The 6,252-nt window shown below is 42.3% G+C and overlaps 1 long non-coding RNA gene across 1 annotated transcript; it reads left to right on the top strand.

Annotated features, from left to right (window-relative positions):
• Positions 1 to 3,439: 3,439 nt before the first annotated feature.
• Positions 3,440 to 4,170, top strand: LOC127534799 (uncharacterized). Its single transcript, XR_007943272.1, has 2 exons — positions 3,440 to 3,666; positions 3,932 to 4,170. It is a non-coding gene; the product is annotated as an uncharacterized LOC127534799 (long non-coding RNA).
• The last annotated feature ends 2,082 nt before the right edge of the window (positions 4,171 to 6,252 follow it).

Genomic DNA, 6,252 nt, shown 5'->3' with positions numbered 1-6,252 from the left:
CAGCATGATCTGACAATGTCCCAAAAGTCACAAAATGTGTCCCTACAAATGTTCAGCATGGTTGAAATCGGGCTGATCAGGAAAATCATGAAAAGGTCACGACTAGTGGTTCTCTCAAAGCTTTGAGGTGTGTTGGGCTTGTTTATGCTGCTCCAGTGTGAATCCTCCACCAAAGACACAAACCAAGAGGCTACAGCATGTCTCTGAAGAATAGATTATGACTTCTCCTTGTCAGGGCGTTACAGATTCAGTCCAACTCGAGAGAAACAAACCCTCAAATCTCCACCGACTCCTCGACTGCCTTGTTTTCACAGTATTTTGCAGATTGGAGTCTTGCATTCTTTATTTAGCAAATTCTGTGGTTTGTGGTGGAGCTGCTTTTCTATCTCCCAAAGAACAAAGCTTGAAGTATTGATCTTCTGATGGTGTGGTCGCTTTTGGTCTGCCCGGCTGTGCTTTGGAGTCAACTGATCTTACACTGCCCCCTTAGAAACCTTCAGTCTAGCCAGGATTTGACTCTCTGAAAGCTTCTTTGTGCTCAGAATAACATTTGACTTCCAACATGTCGATGCCATGTTTCCCACTATCACAATGCCACACACTGAACAGGTTCTGCTGAAGAAAAGGAGGCAGGACCATTTTCATAACCGATGAAAAATGGTTCAAATGGATCAAATCCACCTAAGTGTCATTTCACCACATGGTTCAATAAAAGCCCTGTAACTCAAGGAAGCCTGACCTTTCGCGGTGTGATGTTAGCATGGTCAGTTGTGTTAACTTCCTTAAATTAGTGAGAACTGGTGGAGAATCTAGTATATTTCTCTTCGTTCTATAAGCCAGAACCTCTTGTGCTATAAATCCTGAAACCTCCTGATTTATTTTCACGTTTGCATGAAAATGTGACAGATTTTCAGAATTGCGGATGCTAAAACATCCTCCAAACTAAACCGTTTCCAGTGCGATACTCTTCATTCTGTTGAGCCGTTTCCTTTTGCATGTTGCTATGTTGGTGTGGGGAGACAACACCACGTAAATTTCAACATACCCCGCAGATAGAATAAGTTCCTGGGCTTTGAAGATAAAAACTCCTCTACAGCTTGATGTGGAAAATCCCTGATGGCGCTTTACAGTAGTTCATATGGAGCCTGGCAATCCACAGACAGTGCAATAAAAAAAAAAAACTGCTTTTGAAACTTGTTTCGCTAATGTACTTGAGACTTGTATTCATTCTGAGGAGCCTTACTAACAAAACAAAATCATTCAACGTAAACTCATTGCACTGTCCAGAGAAAAATCAACACGTCTACAGAATAACATGTGGAGAAAATCTGACACTCTTGACAAAAAGCTGAACAAGAACCGAGCCGCCTTATTGTATATTCAGCCCTGGAACCAGACAAATTGCATCAAATACCAGGTTCACCCCGGGGCCACTGTCTCCCAGACATATATTCTTCATCCAAGGGCAGTGTGACAGCAGCTACGTCCTGCTTGGCTATTTACATCTTCTTAGCTGTGGGTTTAAAAAAAACTAAAAAAACTATATAAATGTGGCTCTTTCAAAGGGCAGCATAACTTCCTGTGGTGAGCTGCCAAGACAAGTTCAGTGCACATTTCCCCCTAAGAATGAGCATTTTGATGCAGTCGCCTCCCCGTGGCATTCGAAGAAAGTCAACCTTGATAAAAGGCAAACATCATCCAGATTTACCCCGGCCCTGCCTCCAGACACCTTCTGCAAGTATCAGCGCCGTTTCCAATCTCACGCTCTTGCACCCCTTGAATCCGGAGTGTGTTCCTCGATACATTGAGAGATGCTGAGATTTCCATTTTGGGTGGCCTAATGTGTCTCACAATGCTGCCAAGCCTGTAATCATCTCCCATAGAAACAGCAGATTTACTGTACAGAACGGCAACATTTCTTTAAAGCTCCCTTCAATTGCCTTGAAGATGTTTGGGCTCATTCAGGCCGTGATCTGCTGTTTTTCTATTGTGAGTCAGCTCCTTACTGTCCATTCAGCCGTGCGCTGTGTTGTAGCAGCGGCCTGTCTGGCTGTGAAACGTTATCACTGGTCCCCGGTCTTCATCAGACTGAATGAGGCCAGGAGGATCAATGCACTTATACTGGATCGCTTTACCCTGCCGTGTGCATAATGGCCTGATAGGTGGTTTCATAGAACTCTCAGCCTGTGAGAGTGTGGGCTAAAGAGAGGGTGCTGCGTGAATGTTCTCATGCATGTGAAGAACCCTGTCGCTTCAAATCACTAGTGATCTGTCATGACTGTTTCTCTGGTGTGACTGCATCAAAGCCCTCGTTAAAGTTTGTTTGGCCGCATAAGTGAAAGGAAAGAATTAAACCCCCAAATTTCTCCTCGATCATATCCTAATGCTTGCTAAGTCACCTACGTGGCGCACCTCGTCTAGTCAATTAAAATGCAGGCTAATCCTTTAAACCAACATATAGATTCACATTGTGGATCCCGGAGACACACAAAGGGGAGATAGGACCCCTCTCAGAGAGGACGGTATTTACTGCGGTGCCTCTGCCATATCCCACTTTAATTAACACCGGGAAGTGATGCAGAGATGTGGCAGGGGTGCTGGCAGGGTGGGTGGGTGTTCTCGGTGAGCCAGCTGATCGCCCTCCGCGACGGGGGTCCACACAGTCGACAAAAAGGACACGCCAAAAGGTCGCTTAGACAGCTCAGTGAACCCGGCTTCCCTTCTCGCACCAGGGCTGCCACCCCTCCTGCACAGGGCCACAAGGAGGCTGGCAGCAGAGCTAGCAGAGTTAGCAGCCGCCTTTTTCCTCCACCAGCCAACATGAGCCAGGAACACGTGAGAGGAGATGGAACGCTGTGTATCACGATGATGGGAGAGAGGGAGGGAGAGGAGGGGAGAGGAGTCACTGGAAAGGGAGATGGAGAGAGAGATAGGTAGATAAGTGGCGTAATTTTTTTTTTAAAAAGCAATGGAAAGCTCTTAGAGGAGCGGTGCACCTTTAAGAGGATGTACAAGGCGTCTTTGCAGGAGCAGCTGCTTTTCTTCCTATGCAGCACTCTGTAAACTTGGCCACAAATTTAAGGGGTTATATTAGACCTCTGTCTCGCTGCGTCTTAAAAGGAATCCAGAGAAATACCCATAACAGGCTTATTTTGAAAGGTGTTAAAAAAGAAAAAAAAAAAAAGCTGGGGATCTGTAGTCACAAGAGGATGCCCACCGCTGCCATTGTTTCAACCATCTACGCTCCACCACCCCCTGCTTGTTAGTGTGATCACTGTCCCTTGGTGTCTCTGCACATAATATATCTTCTCGCCGCAATTAACTGCTGCAGGGCCGGTGTAGGAACTTAGAGGGATGTCCCCTCAGCAGAGTCTGCCACCCCTGGGGAGTTGATGTAGAGGAGAGATGGAAATAAGACGGCAGGAGGAAAGAGAGTGAGTAGATGGAGGGAGAGAGAGAGGGAGGAAGCGGGAATGCAGTGTGCCAAAGCTTCACCACCCACCGCTCGTGTCTGTAATCTCTCGGGAAGGAGCTAGCTATCAGGGAAAAGAGTTGTTGTGTTGTGAGGAGTGCTGACAGCTTCGTCTCTTCTGCCCCCTACTGCAGAGGGAGTGTTGATGGAAGACGATTTCAAAGGGGAAGAAGAATGGTGCGGATGTCTAGGAGGTAATAACAGTGTCTGTACGCCGCACTTTAACGCTCGCTTGAACTGTGTTAATCTCTGGAATAAAAAGGACAATTTTACTCCTCATTAGCCCATATTGACTAAAAAAATGCCATCTGCAAGGGCTTGTTAGGCTGTTGATCTATATCACAAAGCTCACTGTAATCACTGAGTCTCTTTCTTAGATTTTCAAACAGTCATTGATGAAAGGAAAAGAAAAATAAAATGGGCTGTTTTGCTGCTCACTTGTTCTTTTTTTTCGCATAGGTTGCTGTCAAGCCCAAAGAAAGTCAATGACAATCCAGAGCTGCTGCTGCTACAATAATATTTGGTACATTTCAGTAAGTGTTATCTATGTGTTTATCTTCTGCAAACTGCAGCTTATTCATGTCTGTTCTGTTTTTCTCTGAATTGTAAAGTGTTATGGATCAAGTGTGACTTCAACTTTTCCTTTAATCAACTTCTTACTGTGAGTAATGCTATCTTATAAACACACTATCTGCTGACACTGTTTCATATGAGAGATTGCTGTGTCGATGTTTTTGTGTAGCCTCTTTTCACTGGTTTGAAGTAGGTGAAGCCGTTTTTTTTTTTAAAGATAAAATAAAAAAAGTCCCATGTATCATTGGGGATTTAGCAACCCTGTTCTCAGAATCCTGACAACAGGGTTGTGTGTTGTTTTTGTCACTGTCAAATCCAATCCACCCACACTGTCGGAGAAAAGCAGGAAAGTTGATTTGATAAATAAAACTTTATGATGTTTGGGGGTTTTTGGACTTTATTAGAACTTATTTATTCATATTTTCTAATATTTTTGTCCTTGACAGTCCATAATTGTTGTTATTACAATGATTACAATGGTAATGTAATCTAAGTTAATGTTTAATCAAATACGATGTGGTTTAAATAATTATGTTGTGTTAAGTTTTCAGGATTTTCTGATGCATTTGAAAGATAAAAACTGACTACTTATGGGAGTCAAGGAAATTTAACTTAAACTTGAATCAATCAAAAAATCCTAAATCCCCTTATGTTACTCAACTTCCTTTGAAATATTCTTAGAAACTCTCTATCCAGTAAATGTAAATTACCCAAATTTGTGTAGACGTTTCACAGATTTGTAGTTGTATAAGTCCAAAAAAGGCGTTTTACATTCTTATTGAAATATAACATTCAAAGAATTTAATGTAAAAAGCACAATTTAGGAAAAAATATCTTTAGTTTTGCAGATAAGTGAAGTCCACGGAAACTGGAAAAACATACTGGCTGTACATAATATAGATATTTTCCTACTTGCACTACTGTTCAAAAGTTTGGGGTCACCCAGACAATTCCATGCTTTCCATTAAAACTCACTTTTATTCATGTGCTCACATAACTGCACAAAGGTTTTCTAGTCATCAGTTAGCCTTTCAACGCCATTAGCTAACACAATGTAGCATTAGAACACAGGAGTGATGGTTGCTGGAAATGTTCCTCTGTGCCCCTATGGAGATATTCCATTAAAATCAGTCGTTTCCAGCTAGAATAGTCATTTACCCAGGCGTGAACTAACCTTGACGTCACCCGTTGGTTTCAACGTCGAGAAAATGAAGCCCGCATTTTGCTACTTCCTGGTCGCAGTTTTGGATTTTTTGGAGCCAGTGACGTAAAAAGCGTCAAACAGGCTGGACCGGAGAGCAACTAGGGGCAGGACCAGTCTATGGAACTGTCAATCAAGTATAGCCACGCCCCCTGGCTCTGCCAACTTTAACGATTTATTTAAAATTCAGTCTTGATTTATTTAAGATCAGTCACCTGATCTCTCATTTTGACCATGAAAACTAACGGGGAAAAAATCCTGAGCTGTAGAAAATCAGTCTATCAAATTTTATTTTTTCCAAAAATTAATTGGGGTCTATGGAGCAAAAGCTTTTTGGAGCCAACCCTCGTGGATGGCGTGATATTGCAAGTTTTTGACACTTCCGGGTGGGCTTCAATTTTGAAGCCAGATGCTACGTCCATCTTTATATACAGTCTATGCATTTACCACATTAACAATGTCTAGACTGTATTTCTGATTCATTTCATGCTATCTTTATTGAAAAAGAAAACTGCTTTTCTTTCAAAAATAAGGACCTTTTTAAATGACCCCAAACGTTTGAATGGTAGTGTACATTGCTTGTCACCTGCCTTACACAGCCTGCAGTTCAGCCCAGAAAAATTGTTGTCCAATTTTGCAGATATGTTTCGTTATAATGTTTGTATGTTCTGGTTTTTGACCTTTTAAGAGTCGATGCGCTTCAGTGGAGATGGACAGTAGACAGCATCAGCCGACACGAAACTAGAATGTACACTCCCTGTCAAAAGTTTTGAGACGGGCTCTTATTCAAATGAATGATAACCCGTCTTAAAACTTTTGACAGGGGGTGTAAGTCACTTTCACTGATATAGCATGTTAAAGAGAAAAAAAAACAAAACAAGTTTTTCACCTCAAGGCTTTGTTTACTACAAAATTCTACTCTGTAAAGGCATGCAATCCTTGAGTAAGGAATTTCTCTTGTCAAAGTATCTCCCAGTCTTCACCAAGACTTGTGTGACTGTTTCAG

Source organism: Acanthochromis polyacanthus, chromosome 7 (genome assembly GCF_021347895.1).
Source record: "Acanthochromis polyacanthus isolate Apoly-LR-REF ecotype Palm Island chromosome 7, KAUST_Apoly_ChrSc, whole genome shotgun sequence".
Lineage (NCBI taxonomy): Eukaryota > Metazoa > Chordata > Actinopteri > Pomacentridae > Acanthochromis > Acanthochromis polyacanthus.
The sequence above is the reverse complement of the archived record's forward strand: the minus strand, read 5'-3'. Positions and strand labels throughout refer to the sequence as shown.